Raw genomic sequence first — 15,584 nt, forward strand, 5'->3', positions numbered from 1 at the left:
AGTGTAGATTTTTCCTTTTGATATCAGCATCTGTCTTCCAGTAGTAGAAGAAAAAGTCATATTTTCCTGTTCAAGAATGATCAACTTGACATTCTTTATTAATAAGATATGGCACTTTGAATTATTTACTGTGGCAGCTGACCCTGGCTGGATGCCAGGTGCCCACCAAGCCGCTCTATCACTCCCCCTCCTCAGCTGGACAGGGGAGAGAACATATAACAAAAGGCTCATGGGTTGAGATAAGGACAGGGGGATCACTCAGCAATTAACGTCATGGGCAAAACAGACTCGACTCAGGGAAACTAATTTAGTTTATTGCCAATCAAATCAGAGTACGGTAATGAGAAATAAAACCAAATCTTAAAAACACCTTCCCCCCACCCCTCCCTTCTTCCCGGGCTTAACTTTACTCCCGATTTTCTTTACCTCCTCCCCCGAAGCAGCACAGGGGGATGGGGAATGGGGGTTTGTCGTGGTTTAACCCCAGCTAGCAACTAAGCACCACGCAGCCACTTCCCCCTCCCCCCTCCCAGTGGGGAGGGGAGGAGGAAAGGAAAAAAAAGTAAAACTCGTGGGTTGAGATAAGAACAGTTTAATAACTAAAGTAAAAATAAAATACACTACTAACTAAGAATAATAATAATTGTAATGAAAAAGAATACAACAACAAAAAAAAGAAATAAGAAAAGACAAGTGATGCACAATGCAATTGCTCACCACCCGCTGACCGATGCCAGAGCCGCGATCCGCCCCCCCCAGCCAGCTCCCCCCTGTTTATATACTGGGCATGACGTTCCATGGTATGGAATACCCCTTTGGCTAGTTCAGGTCAGCTGTCCCGGCTATGCTCCCTCCCAGCTTCTTGCACACCTGCTTGCTGGCAGAGCAAGGGAAACGGAAAAGTCCTTGGCTTAAGATAAGTGCTACTTAGCAACAACTAAAACATCAGAGTGTTATCAACAGTATTCTCATACTAAATCCAAAACCCAGCACTGTACTAGCTACTAAGAAGAGAGTTAACTCTGTCCCAGCCAAAACCAGGACAGGGTTGCAGTCAGTTCATCACACGTTGTTTCTGCCCCTCCTTCCTCCTCAGGGGGAGGAGGACTCACACTCTTCCCCTGCTCCAGCATGGGGTCCCTCCCACGGGAGACAGTCCTCCATGAACTTCTCCAACATGAGTCCTTCCCACGGGCTGCAGTTCTTCACAAACTGCTCCAGCTGGCATCCCTTCCATGGGGTGCAGTCCTTCAGGAACAGACTGCTCCAGCGTGGGTCCCCCATGGGGTCACAAGTCCTGCCAGCAAACCTGCTCCAGCATGGGCTCCTCTCTCCATGGGGCCACAAGTCCTGCCAGGAGCCTGCTCCAGCATGGGCTTCCCACAGGGTCACAGCCTCCTTCAGGCACATCCACCTGCTCCGTCATGGGGTCCTCCATGGGCTGCAGATGGATATCTGCTCCACTGTTAACCTCCATGGGCTGCAGGGGGACAGCCTGCCTCACCATGGTCTTCACCACAGGCTACAGGGGAATCTCTGCTCCAGCGCCTGGAGCACCTCCTCCCCCTCCTTCTTCACTGACCTTGGTGTCTGCATAGTTGCTTCTCTCACATATTCTCACTCCTCTCTTCTCACTGCTGTAGTTGTTGCACAGCAGGTTTTTTCCCCCTTCTTAAATATGTTATCACAGAGGTGCTACCACTGTCACTGATTGGCTCGACCTTGGCCAGCAGCGGGTCCATCTTGGAGCTGGCTGGCATTGGCTCTATCAGACATAGGGGAAGCTTCTAGCAGTTTCTCATGGAAGCCAGCCCTGTAGCCCCCCTGCTACCAAAACCTTGCCATGCAAACCTAATACATTTACCAAAAACATACTTTGTGTTTTGCGTGAATTCAGAATAAGGTATATAGCAGAAAAACAGATGGTATTTTCTACATACTTCATTATACTTTAGAAAAAAGTATTAAGTTACAAACTGTTAGAACTTTTTCTAAAATACTACATATATCTGTCGTGGTTTAACCCCAGTCAGCAACTAAGCACCATGCAGCCATTTCCCCCTCCCCCTCCCAGTGGGGTGAGGAGGAGGAAAGCAAAGAAAAAAAGTAAAACTCGTGGGTTGAGATAAGAACAGTTTAATAACTAAAGTAAACTATAATGCTAACAATAGTAATAATGAAATATAATAATAGTAATGAAAAGGAATATAACAAAAAAAAAGGAAGGGGGGGGGGAAGAAAAAAAACCGGTGATGCACAATGCAATTGCTCACCAATCGCTGACTGATGCCCAGTTAGTTCCCGAGCCGCGATCCGTGCCTCCCGGCCAACTCCCCCCTGTTTATATACTGGGCATGACATTCCATGGTATGGAATACCCCTTTGGCTAGTTCAGGTCAGCTGCCCCAGCTATGCTCCCTCCCAGCTTCTTGCACACCTGCTTGCTGGCAGAGCATGGGAAACTGAAAAGTCCTTGGCTTAAGATAAGCACTACTTAGCAACAACTAAAACATCAGTGTGTTATCAACATCATTCTCACACTAAATCCAAAACACAGCACTGTACCAGCTACTAAAAAGAAAGTTAACTCTGTCCCAGCCAAAACCAGGACAATATCAAAATACAACAGATAATTACATACATCATAAGAAAGCACTCTACAAAGAATTTCAACTCAAATTCTGGTCAGAAACTAACAAGATGCCAATTAGAGATTTTATGTTAAGGGGAAAAGAAAATAACATATAAGTATTCAGTAGGTGCAGGAAGCACACACACACCCACCCCACCCTCCCCGAACGTTTATGGCTGAAGATGAGCAATTTTGTTACCTTTTTCAGAATTGTATCAACACATTTTTAAAGGGTGATTATAATTGATACTCTCACTTACTTTATGGACTTCCTGTTGAGGAAAAAAAAAAAAGAAAAAAAAAAGAGTTGTTTCATTATGTTAAATGGATAAAAAAATTTTACAGGGTCAGATAAGAGTTCCATCCATTCCAGTGGAAACGATAACCATCAGAGCTTAAAAACAACAGAATTTCCTAAAAGCCACAGCTTTACTAGACATCTAATAAAAGATAATTGAAGGAGTATTTATAAATAAGATACGTATTTAAAAAAAACCAAACCAACACAATGTCAGTATGAAAACATTACTCTGAATGTGTGGAGGATTGGTTTCTATGCGTGAATATTGAAATGGAAAATACTTTGTTTTAGTTGTAGGTAAACAGGAGGAGTTTCTTTCTTACCTGGTTTAATTTCACTTTTGTTACTTTAAGCAGCTTGATGGGTATCGTTTTACACTACTTCATTTTATATCTTCCTCACATTTATCTCCACATAGCTCACTTCTGAGACCATTTGGCATTTATCAGTAATGAAAAGATGCTACCTAACAGCTAGATAAGTTGTTTCAGAACTGCTTATCAGTTTATCAGGCTTAGTGAGAACTAGATTTTATTCTTCATCCTATTGGCAATCCAGAGATAGCCTTTTGATGCTTTTTTGTTGTTAAAAACAGCATTTTTAAAAAAAGATGTAAGTTCTAGAGTCTGGAGGACAGAAATAATTGTAAAGGCTTAGAAATCTTGTCAAATAGGATGATTAGGCAGACAGAAGAATTGCTTTTGTTTAGTGTGACAAGGGAAACTAAATTGATATAGACAGTCCTTCGACATATAAAAGGCTGTTCTAACAGATGACTGGTAGTAATTCTGGATTCCCTCTGCATCTCCTGAGGGAATGATCACAAGAGATCTGATTAGTCTGTGTCAAAGAATTTATCATTATATAGTGAGATTAGGAAAAACAAACAAACAAAACCCTGCAAGAATGTCTGTAAGGGTCAATCCTAAACATATTCAGCCCTGTCAAATAGTGTTGGACTAAAAAAAAAAATTAAAAAAAAGAAAAAAAAATGTGAAGTGTTCTCTAGTACTACAATTTCTTGTGTTTTCAGAATCTCTCTCTGATAAAGGAAGAAAACAAAAGCCTAAACTAAAGTGTGAGAGTGCTCAAATTTAGTGATTAATTTGATACAGCAGCAATTTATACTATTTACAATCAAGTTCTCAGAATCAGCACTGGCATTCTTAAGAATTTTTAAATATTTTCATGCACTGCAGTGTTCCTATGAAGGTTGAAAATAAAATATTGGCCAAGATTTCTAAGATATAGTGTAATTGTTTCTAGATTGAAAGAAAAAAAAAAGTGAAGTGCCAACTCTTAATATTTGAAACAAGGTTTTATAATGCATTAACAATATAATATATTTTACATTGTGTATGACATAACCTCAGAATTTGTCAGTCCCCCTACCTGACTTAAAGAACAGTCTAGTACAAGACAGCAAGTGCTAGCCTGGTAAACAAAGTTTTTGTTGCTCATTTTCTAGTAAGTTTTGTAGTATGTCCCACTTAGATGTTTTTAGCAATTTCTTCAAAATGCTATTACTGAAGAATAAAGATTCTACTATTATTTTATGTTGACCTATCACAGAAGAAGTTACCACCCTACCCTACAACTCTTCAGAAGTATTATTTCCAAGCCATGGTATTAGAGCAGTAGAGCAGGCAATAGCTATTCAATGGGTTGCACTTCCATTCTATTCTTGAACTAAATTAGAGCCTATTGCTCACTCACAAATAACAATAAAAACAGTACCATCTCTCTCAACAGAAACTCTTTGAAAAACCAATGATCTATATATTCTCTTCTCAAAAGGCACATAGCGTGATCCTGCAAATCCAACTTGGAAACTCTTCTTAAGATTCCAGAAATACACTGGGAGCAGAGCATAAAAGCAGACATACACAATTTGCATGAACACTAGCAAAACATCTGTACACTATATTTTCAAGCATCACTCTGGAATATTATTCATTAGTGACCAATATTACTCCAAAAGGGCCAATAAAAGAATAAAAACAACAAATAATGGCTATCAAGTTGCCAAGTTCTTCACATTAGGGACTATTTCTCATTTGATTATTATACAAGATCTAGTGTCATCAAGTGGCACACTATGATGATTTTCTTAATTTACAGATATTTCACAGTAAGTTCATGCTACTTATGTTTTCTTGCCACAAGTGCCCAATACCAGGAAATTCAGAGATGACTAACAGCAACCTTCACTTATTTCATAGCAAAAGCTAGTTACTTACCTCCATAATATCCTCTAAATTCTCCTCTGCATCTGCTTTTTCAGTCATCAGTTTGGCAGCTTTGAAATAGGTCTTCATGAGAAGATAACCCCTCTTAGTTCCATTCCAGCGAGAACGGGGAATTTCCACCAAACCATAACCCAAAAGCAACACAAGAAGAAAGAGACCCCAGCTATCCCAATAGTCTGAAGTTGGCTCCTAAGGGGAAAAAAAAACCAAAACAAAAAAAGACAAACAAAAAAACAACAGATGGCAAAAACAAAAAAAAGAAAAAACCAAACAACATCCCCCTACCCCACCTGCAAGAAAGTGACCTTGAAGTATCTGTGCTTTCAAGTTTACAGGAACAAACTGTAATTCTTGCCAGTCTGCTACTTGGCTGTATTTAAAGCTGCCATGATTTTCCTGTATCTCCCATGCTTCTGCCCTCTCTGGAGGGAAGACAAAAATGTTTGTTCTCAAAGGAATATGTTCCTTTAGGAAACAAAATGAACTTAGCAAACTTATTGAAAGTGAGGCCAAAACACCATAACAGGAGTCACTATAAGAAACAGCCTCAGAATCCAGGATTTGCATTCAGAAGTAGAAGTTGAAAGCAACTAGGCAGTAAACAATAGTGTTTACTACTGTAGCGAGTACGGAAGACCATTAGCAATGTTATAAATATTAATTATTTTAACTTACCTTATGGCCTTTAAATAGAATCTACAGTAGACAGAAGCACTACACAGGAAATACTGACACAGACTTTTGAAAGATGTTATTTTGAAAACACCAAGAAAGTTTCTGCACTAGCTTCGCAAATGCATTTGTAGGGAGAAAAAACCCCCACTGCAAATATAATAGGATTCCTTTGCCCTACATATCAAAACCAGAAAACCAAAAGATAAGTTTCTACAAATAGTCAAAAAATCCCTTTCCATAAAAATGTTAACAAAACTTTCCAACTGTCTAGCAAAAATCAGATCAACTAAAATTGTTTTTTAAAAAAGATGCATTTCATCTACAGAAGATATTATCCGTGACAATTTTTTAAGAACTCATGCAAGTGCTTACAACTTTATTCTTACCATTGTAAACTGAAGTTTGGGTTTACAGCCACATATATTAAAAACGCTCCAAAAATCAGCAAGTAAGTGCCATAATAGATTGCATTCTCAATCAATGCAGTTTTAATCTTTCCAGTAATGGAGAACCCTCCTGATCTAGCATATGATTGCATGAAAGGTAGCAGAATCCTAGGAGGAAAGCAAAGAAAACAAAACCAAATCAGCCAAACAAATAAAAAAGACTCCCAAGCTTCTAACAAAATTAGCTAGTTATATGGTTTTATTCTAGATGTACTGGTCTGATGGCAAACCTTAAACAAGTTGTAGATAAAAAAACCACAGTTGGCTTTACTATGAAAAATCTCTGTTAATCAAGAACTCACTACCAACCTTGATCTTCTTGACTGAGCTACAAAAATAATTATTTGATGATAGGCTGATCAGAAACCACACATCAATCTAACCCAAAAGCACACACAATCTGTTTGCTATGTCCATAGTTTTATAGAATATATCCTATAAAACCAAATAATTTAAAATATTACTCAGAAATTACCCAATTTATTCATGGAATTATTTTGATGTCCTGTTGCCTAAAACCCATTTTTTTCAGACAATCTACCCATAAACATCTCTGTGTATATCGCTCAGTTTCAACTACAAAAGTGAACCAAGGGTAAATGGCTGTCACCTGAAAAGGAACAAAAAAAAAGTGTACTCAATTTAATACAGTAATTAGAGAAATTTTATTGCTAGCAAATAATATATATGATTAGATAGCTTTGTGGAACAGTGATATATATTCTTAAAGAGTATGCTATGACTGTCAAGATGTTGCACTTATAAATTATACCTGTATCATAGTCTTTCTCATATTCTTTTGCCTTACTTACCATGTTAAAAACTGCGATGTTCAGTATACAACACGCCAGAAAATTGGCATAATTCCATTAGGAATATAACTCCATGGTTTGAAACATTTTTGCTTGCTGTAACAATGTAAGGAAGCTTATTATTAGTTGTAAGGTCAAGAGTATAGACAAAATTTTCTATAAATTCCCATATGTAGAAAGGTCTTTGAAAATAGCATAGAAATAATATGTTACTATTTGAGTAAGTAGTCAAACATCAACCATCTCAGAAGAGAATAAACTGAATCATCATTTAAAAATATTTATTGTTTTCTTAACTGCAAATAATATATCTGGACAAGACAGCTTTCTTAGAGAAAAACAAAACAGTAGCTCGAAGACTAGAGAAATAAGCAATTAAACAATATAAGGTTACAATTTCTCTTTTTGGGCAGGAAGTAGTTTCTTCACGCAAAGAAAAAACATTTCTGTAGTGTGCTGGTTTTGGCTGGGAAAGAGCTAATTTTCTTCCTAGTAGCTAGTATGGGACTATGTTTTGGATTTGTGCTGGAAACAGTGTTGATAACTGTGGTGGGTTGACCCTGGCTGGATGCCAGGTGCCCACCAAAGCCGCTATATCATTCCCCCTCCTCAACTGGACAGGGGAGAGGAAATATTATGAAAGGCTCATGGGTCGAGATAAGGACAGGGGGATCACTCAGCAATTACCGTCACGGGCAAAACAGACTAGACTTGGGGGAAAAAATTAATTTAATTTATTACCAGTCAAATCAGAGCAGGATAATGAGAAATAAAATCAAATCTTAAAAACACCTTCCCCCCACCCCTCCCTTCTTCCCGGGCTTAACTTTACTCCCGAATTCTCTACCTCCTCCCCCCGAGCGGCACAGGGGGATGGGGAACGGGGGTTGCGGTCAGTTCACCACTCGTTGTTTCTGCCGCTCCTTCCTCCTCAGGGGGAGGAGGACTCACACTCTTCCCCTGCTCCAGCATGGGGTCCCTCCCACGGGAGACAGTCCTCCATGAACTTCTCCAACATGGGTCCTTCCCATGGGCTACAGTTCTTCACGAACTGCTCCAGCATGGGTCCCATCCATGGGGTGCAGTCCTTCAGGAACAGACTGCTCCAGCGTGGATCCCCCGCGGGGTCACAAGTCCTGCCAAAAAACCTGCTCCAGCATGGGCTTCCCACAGGGTCACAGCCTCCTTCAGGCACATCCACCTGCTCCAGTGTGGGGTCCTCCACGGGCTGCAGGGTGGATATCTGCTCCACTGTGCACCTCCATGGGCTGCAGGGGGACAGCCTGCCTCACCATGGTCTTCACCAGGGGCTGCAGGGGAATCTCTGCTCCGGCGCCTGGAGCACCTCCTCCCCCTCCTTCTTCACTGACCTTGGTGTCTGCAGAGTTGCTTCTCTCACATATTCTCACTCCTCTCTTCTGACTGCAGTTGTTGCGCAGTAATTTTTTTCCCCCTTCTTAAATATGTTATCCCAGAGGCGCTACCACTGTTGCTGATTGGCTCGGCCTTGGCCAGTGGTGGGTCCATCTTGGAGCCGGCTGGCATTGGCTTTATCGGACATAGGGGAAGCTTCTAGCAGCTTCTCACAGAAGCCACCCCTGCAGTTCCCCCACTACCAAAACCTTGCCACACAAACCCAATACAATAACTCAGGGATGTTTTAGTTACTGCTGAGCAGTGCTTACACAGAGTCAAGGCCTTTTCTGCTCCTCACACCACCCCGCCAGCGAGTAGGCTGGGGGTGTACAAGAAGTTGGAAGGGGACACAGCCGGGACAGCTGACCCCAACTGACCAAAGGGATATTCCATACCATATGATGTCATGCTCAGCAATAAAAAGTTAGGGGAAGAAGAAGGAAGGGGGGATGTTTGGAGTGATGGCGTTTGTCTTCCCAAGTAACCGTTAAGCATGATGGAGCCCCACTTTCCTGGAGATGGCTGAACATGTGCCTGCCGATGGGAAGCAGTGAATGAATTCCTTGTTTTGCTTTGCTTGCGCACGTGGCTTTTGCTTTCCCTATTAAACTGTCTTTATCTCAACCCACGAGTTTTCTCACTTTTACTCTTCCGATTCTCTCCCGCTGAGGGGGAGTGAGCAAGCGGCTGTGTGGTGCTTAGTTGCCGGCTGGGGTTAAACCACGACATGTAGACAGAAGACCATTCAACTTCAGTTAGTGCAGCAGGTTTTTAAAATATATCTAGGGAGCCCACCACCTAGCTCTACTACCTAGAGCATTTAGTGGTGAAAAAAGTGTATTAGTTGTTTCTTCTGTAACCCAGCTCGATTTAGTCAGACTTATATATAAACGTTGATTTGTTGAGCCAATACTTCTCTGACAGGTAGTGTTTGCTTCAGAAGACCAGAAAAGCCATCAGAGCCTTTTAGTAAAAAGAGAGCAAAAGACAAAGTGCTCATCCACATTAAGACACTTTGGGTTTTTTCCCAAACCTATCTGGGTAATGAAACAATGGTGAGCCAAGGGGCAATACAGTCAATTTAATAGGAGTATCTGTTGAGAAATAATTGATGTTTTCCACGGTCAAACTAGTTAAGCCTGAGTTGTGAGTTTTTATGTACACAGCATAAATATTTTCAAAGCTATCAAATTACCATAGTATGACAGGCAGTGTGACTAAAGTTTTCAAACAAAGTTTTAAGATGTGAGTTGCACCAACACACTATCTGCTCAATTACTACTTAAGGTGATATTTCTATTTGATATACTCAAGTCATATACTGTAGTATAATACCCATCAGCATGTTCTGGAATTATAGGTAAATTAAAGGGCTATTGAATAGTTTTCAAATTGTGTATTTACCTAACTATGTTTAATTAACATAAACTGAGTGGTCTTAAATAAAGGGTAAAATGTTGTGTCACTAAATCTGGCATTTTACAGTTCTTCCACAGATATACAACATCCAGATAGCCTCTGCTTTGGGGTAACAAAACTGGCAATTTGTTGCATGCACGTATCAACTGACATCTTAAATGCTCTAATCATTTTACAGATAACTACACTGCACACATCTACAAGATCTGGAAATAGCCAATGGAGACTAAAGAGTGAGCAACCACAGAAAGAGCCCACATTTGTCTATATTCCCCATGTTTTAGAGGTTATTTCTTTCCTGCCAGAAGACAGCGAGCAAGCTATTGCTACTTTGGTAGAATACAGTAAATTTCAGATAACTCTATATATACGCAATTATAATAAGCAATTAGATATGCTGCTTGCATATAAGACAAGCCTACTAATTTCATTCATAAGGTATAAAATTAGATTTTCAGGTCTAAGGTCTTTAAGATTGAAACACAGTACACTCCTATCATTTAAAAAAGAAAATCATAAAATACTTCTTTAAAAACAGTCTAATGAAGAAAACATACAGGCCATACCTTGGAGCAAGAGTAACCTAAGAGCCATTACTGTCTGCAGGGCTGGAGTTAACAGCAAGTTTGCATAGATTATAAATAGTCTAAAAGACAATTAATTTTATAAATCAGTGACCAGAAAAAAGGTACAACATTTATTTAAAAATAACAAGTCCCGTTTTTAAAGACATTTCCTGCATGCCAGGTTTACATTTGGGAGCAATTAAACTAATAAATCCTCAAAACAACATGCAATCTGCAGGACAAGTAAGTAAAAACCTGAAAGGTTTTTATGTTGCCTAAACAGATAAAAAAAATTGCTATAAACAAATAATGAAATTTTAAAACATTTGAACTAGATTTGTTATCTGATGATATCGACAGAAATAAAATTAATTGTAAACAGAAACACTGTCATGCAGAAAGGTAACAAGTGTTTAGTTTAACAAGATACTATTTGGAAAATTTATTTCCTGTTTAAGATATTGTCTTCTGAAATTATGATTTTTAAAAAATACCATACAGATTTTATACAACTAAGTAGAAAAATCTTACAAGTTTCTTACCATACTAACATCCAGAGACAGTATAAATACAATAAGAAAGCAGAGATACCAAGCCAATAATGTTGCTATGATCACCAGCCTATGCTGTTTATTGAAGTCTCCATACCGATGAAGTAGGAATAAGGCCAGAAAAAAGACAAATACTATCTCAAGGCCCAAATCTGCACCACTCATTATTGAATGTTCGCTCCAGCCACACAGTGCAGCTCACTTAAGAAAGTAGATCAGAACTGTAATACAAAAGACATTTAATTACATTAAAATCTCTAGAAGATATTTATGCAGAAAAGAGTTAACAGACATTTTTAAACATACTAATAGACTTTTCTGATTTCACATGTGTCGTGGTTTAACCTCAGCCAGCAACCAAGCACCATGCAGCCGCTTCCCCCTCCCCCATCCCAGTGGGGTGAGGAGGAGGAAAGCAAAGAAAAAAAGTAAAACTCGTGGGTTGAGATAAGAACAGTTTAATAACTAAAGTAAAAATAAAATACACTACTAACTAAGAATAATAATAATTGTAATGAAAAAGAATACAACAACAAAAAAAAGAAATAAGAAAAGACAAGTGATGCACAATGCAATTGCTCACCACCTGCTGACCAATGCCCGAGCAGTGATCTGCCCCTCCCAGCCAACTCCCCCCTGTTTATATACTGGGCATGACATTCCATGGTATGGAATACCCCTTTGGCTAGTTTGGGTCAGCTGCCCCAGCTATGCTCCCTCCCAGCTTCTTGCACACCTGCTTGCTGGCAGAGCATGGGAAACTGAAAAGTCCTTGGCTTAAGATAAGCACTACTTAGCAACAACTAAAACATCAGAGTGTTATGAACATCATTCTCACACTAAATCCAAAACACAGCACTGTACCAGCTACTAAGAAGAGAGTTAACTCTGTCCCAGCCGAAACCAGGACAACATGACAAGAATTCTGATCAGATGAAGAACAAGATTTTCAGCAAGGTGCTTTAAAGTCCTCTGCAGAAATCAAAACATCATGTCATTCCAATTTTGTCATTTCTAGCAACATATTAGGACAACTCTTCATCTTCTTGATATACAATAGATCCAGAAGTCAAATCTCTGTCCTTGAATAAGACTATAATCCTAACTTTTAAGGCTAGTATAAATTTCAAAAGAAAATATATTCTGCTCTTTTTTCTTCTAGAAGAAATCAACTAATTTGGACAAAGGAAAGGTTTAAAATTAAATGTTTCCGGAAAGCTACTGAGCAACTTTTTTTTAAATGGACTGTTCCTCAACTATGCATTTAAATTCTCTACTCAGTGTTAACAGAGCATAAAAATACAGCAAAGTATATGGTAGTCTACTTGCGATGTACCTCTTTTTAGGTTTGAAATTTCATGTAATAAGCAGCAACATGCTAGCTAACTAATTCACCTTCCTATTCCTCTTCTGATCTTCAGAGAAACACAGGTCTCAATTTATTCGTTGTTAGTCTTGCTAGGATATATTTTTGCTTTGCTCATCCTTCTGGGTTTAGTTACTCTGTGTTACAGTCAAGACTGCTAAAAATGCCTAGAAAGTTCATCTTCATACAAACATGCTATTATGCAAAGGGCCAGTGAGCTGCACAAATCTATTAGAGAAAATTTCACTGACTTGTTACATGGTTAGTTAAACTGCTTCTGACCTTTTTAATAAGTATCATTTTACCACAGCCACTTCGTACATTTTAAAAAAAAAAAAAAGTTTATTTCTCTGGTCAGACTGACTTGCTTCTCCATCAAGATTACCATTTTAGCTGGTTTGATTTTACTGAAATATTTTTTGCTACGGCTTCCCCATTGTTGTATTTTCAATGCTTTCACTTTTCACTGAAACTTTAGAGACTTAAAAGAAATGCTACTACTAAAATTTCCCTCAATTTACTTTTAAATCCCTTCAGAATTTGTTAAACCATTTCCTTTACTAATCTCTCAGTATACTGCTTAATCAGAGATCTGTTATGTATGAGGGCACTAAGCAGTGAAAATTGTCTTATTCCCACTAAATTATGTCAAAGTTTGTGATGCCAGTACTTCCTTGAGGACACACAGGACAATTATTCTGTGATTTTTCCCTGAGGATTTATGTTTCTCCCCTCCATTTTGCTACTTTCACATTTAATTCCAAAATAGTGAGAGCAGTCTGTTTACTCCATATCAGCTGTTGTACACACAGCACCCCAGATTCTGAAAATAGCTCAAGCTACCTTCCTGTTTCTAATCAAAGATGCACACACTTATTTTTTATCTTCTTTCATCTGTTTATAAAAATCATTAGTATTTCTATCAGGTCAAACATCCCCTTACTATCTGCCTGTGCTACATTTTTGCTAGATCATTTGTAAATCATGAATCCAGGAATATCTAACATATTTCTCAATCACTTATTCTAAGCAAGTCCTTGTCTATTCTTGTATTGGGTTTGCATGGCAAGGTTTTGGTAGCAGGGGGGCTACAGGGGTAGCTTCAGTGAGAAGCTGCTAGAAGCTTCCCCTGTGTCCAATAGAGCCAATGCCAGCCAGCTCCAAGATGGACCCTCCACTGGCCAAGGCCGAGCCAATCAGCGATGGTGGTAGCACCTCTGTGATAACATATTTAAGAAGGGGGAAAAAATGCTGTGCAACAACAACTGCAGTCAGAAGAGAGGAGTAAGAATATGTGAGAGAAGCAACTCTGCAGACACCAAGGTCAGGGAAGAAGGAGGGGGAGGAGATGCTCCAGGCACCAGAGCAGAGATTCCCCTGTAGCCTGTGGTGAAGACCATGGTGAGGCAGGCTGTCCCCCTGCAGCCCATGGAGGTGAACGGTGGAGCAGATATCCACCTGCAGCCCATGGAGGACCCCACGCTGGAGCAGGCTCCTGGCAGGACCTGCGGACCCATGGAGAGAGGAGCCCATGCTGAAGCAGGTTTTTTGGCAGGACTTGTGACCCCATGGGGGACCCATGCTGGAGCAGTCTGTTCCTGAAGGACTGCACCCCGTGGAAGGAACCCACGCTGGAGCAGTTCGTGAAGAACTGCAGCCCGTGGGAAGGACCCATGTTGGAGAAGTTCATGGAGGACTGTCTCCCATGGGAGGGACCCCATGCTGGAGCAGGGGAAGAGTGTGAGGAGTCCTCCCCCTGAGGAGGAAGGAGTGGCAGAGACAATGAGTGATAAACTGACCGAAAACCCCCATTCCCTGTCCCCCTGCGCTGCTCGGGGGGAGGAAGTAGAGAAAATCGGGAGCAAAGTTGAGCCCAGGAAGAAGGGAGGGGTGAGGGGAAGGTGTTTTAAGATTTGTTTTTATTTCTCATTATCCTACTCTGATTTGACTGGTAATAAATTAAACTAATTTTCCCAAGTCGAGTCTGTTTTGCCCATGATGGTAATTGCTGAGTGATCTCCCTGTCCTTATCTCGACCCATGAGCCTTTCATTATATTTTCTCTCCCCATGTCCAGCTGAGGAGGGGGAGTGATAGAGCGGCTTGGTGGGCACCTGGCATCCAGCCAGGGTCAACCCATCACAATTCTATTGTACCATTCTTGTTTCCTCAGAAAACTATCTTTTGTATTTACATTATAGTAGTACATTCCACAAAAAAAAAAAATCATATATCTTCTTCATTCATATCAACTTCGTTAAGGCAGTGCTATCTGACATATGCAGCTTTGGGTGCCCATTATAGCCACACCTTATGCTATGTAAACAAAAAAAATTATACAGTATACCCTCTTAGTCGCACCTATACAATTTTTTACTATAGTCACACCTAAAGAGCTGCAATCAAGACAGAAGGTGAAAAGTTTTTGTGCAAGATGCTGCACTCAGTTACTACCATGAGGGAACTTCCAAAAAAGATTATAAACGGGTACTGAATATGCTAAAATAGAGAGGGATTTGAGTCCTACCACAGCTTACCTCACTTTCAAAGACAAAAGCAACTTTGCAGTTATCAAAGTAAACTACATTTTTCTGTTCTATACCTGGTTCCTATTTTAATCTCAAAATACAAAATGAAAGGCCTAATTTTTACCAGACTACAACTGATGACAAATAGAGTTGTTCTGAAATAATGTGTACACATTTTCAAAATTGCAGTTCAAATTTTTTAGACAGAAACTACTTAAAACTAGTTCTCAGCACAAATAGCTTAAATGGAAAAAAAAAAATCCACAAGGTGAGAAACGCAATGCTTGAGAGAAGCTCTTACTGTGAACTAAATCCTGCTTAACAGGACACCCATATTTGGGACCTGTGGTACTAGAATTATTTGTATCAGACCTTAAAATATATTACTGCAGGATGTAAAGCCATGCCTTCCTGTGGCAAGCAGCATTTGCCTCTAAACCTGGCTGTTAGCTCAAAGAAAGGTAAGTTGCTTACCCATAATTATGTTTCTTCATTTTATTTAGACAGGCTTCTCACTATTAGCACATGGTTCCCTAGTATCAGGTGGCTGAAGTTCCTGAACCCCTGAAGAATTTTCTCCTGATATCCATGAACTACTTCAGAAGAGTTCTCTCATACTGCCTT

At 39.8% G+C, this 15,584-nt stretch overlaps 1 pseudogene; it reads right to left on the bottom strand.

Moving 5' to 3' along the window:
* LOC127028907 (G-protein coupled receptor-associated protein LMBRD2-like) overlaps positions 1–11,232 on the bottom strand; it is a 31,244-nt pseudogene extending 20,012 nt beyond the window's left edge.
* Positions 11,233–15,584: the final 4,352 nt, after the last annotated feature.

This window comes from Gymnogyps californianus, unplaced genomic scaffold (genome assembly GCF_018139145.2).
Source record: "Gymnogyps californianus isolate 813 unplaced genomic scaffold, ASM1813914v2 HiC_scaffold_48, whole genome shotgun sequence".
Classification (NCBI taxonomy): domain Eukaryota; kingdom Metazoa; phylum Chordata; class Aves; order Accipitriformes; family Cathartidae; genus Gymnogyps; species Gymnogyps californianus.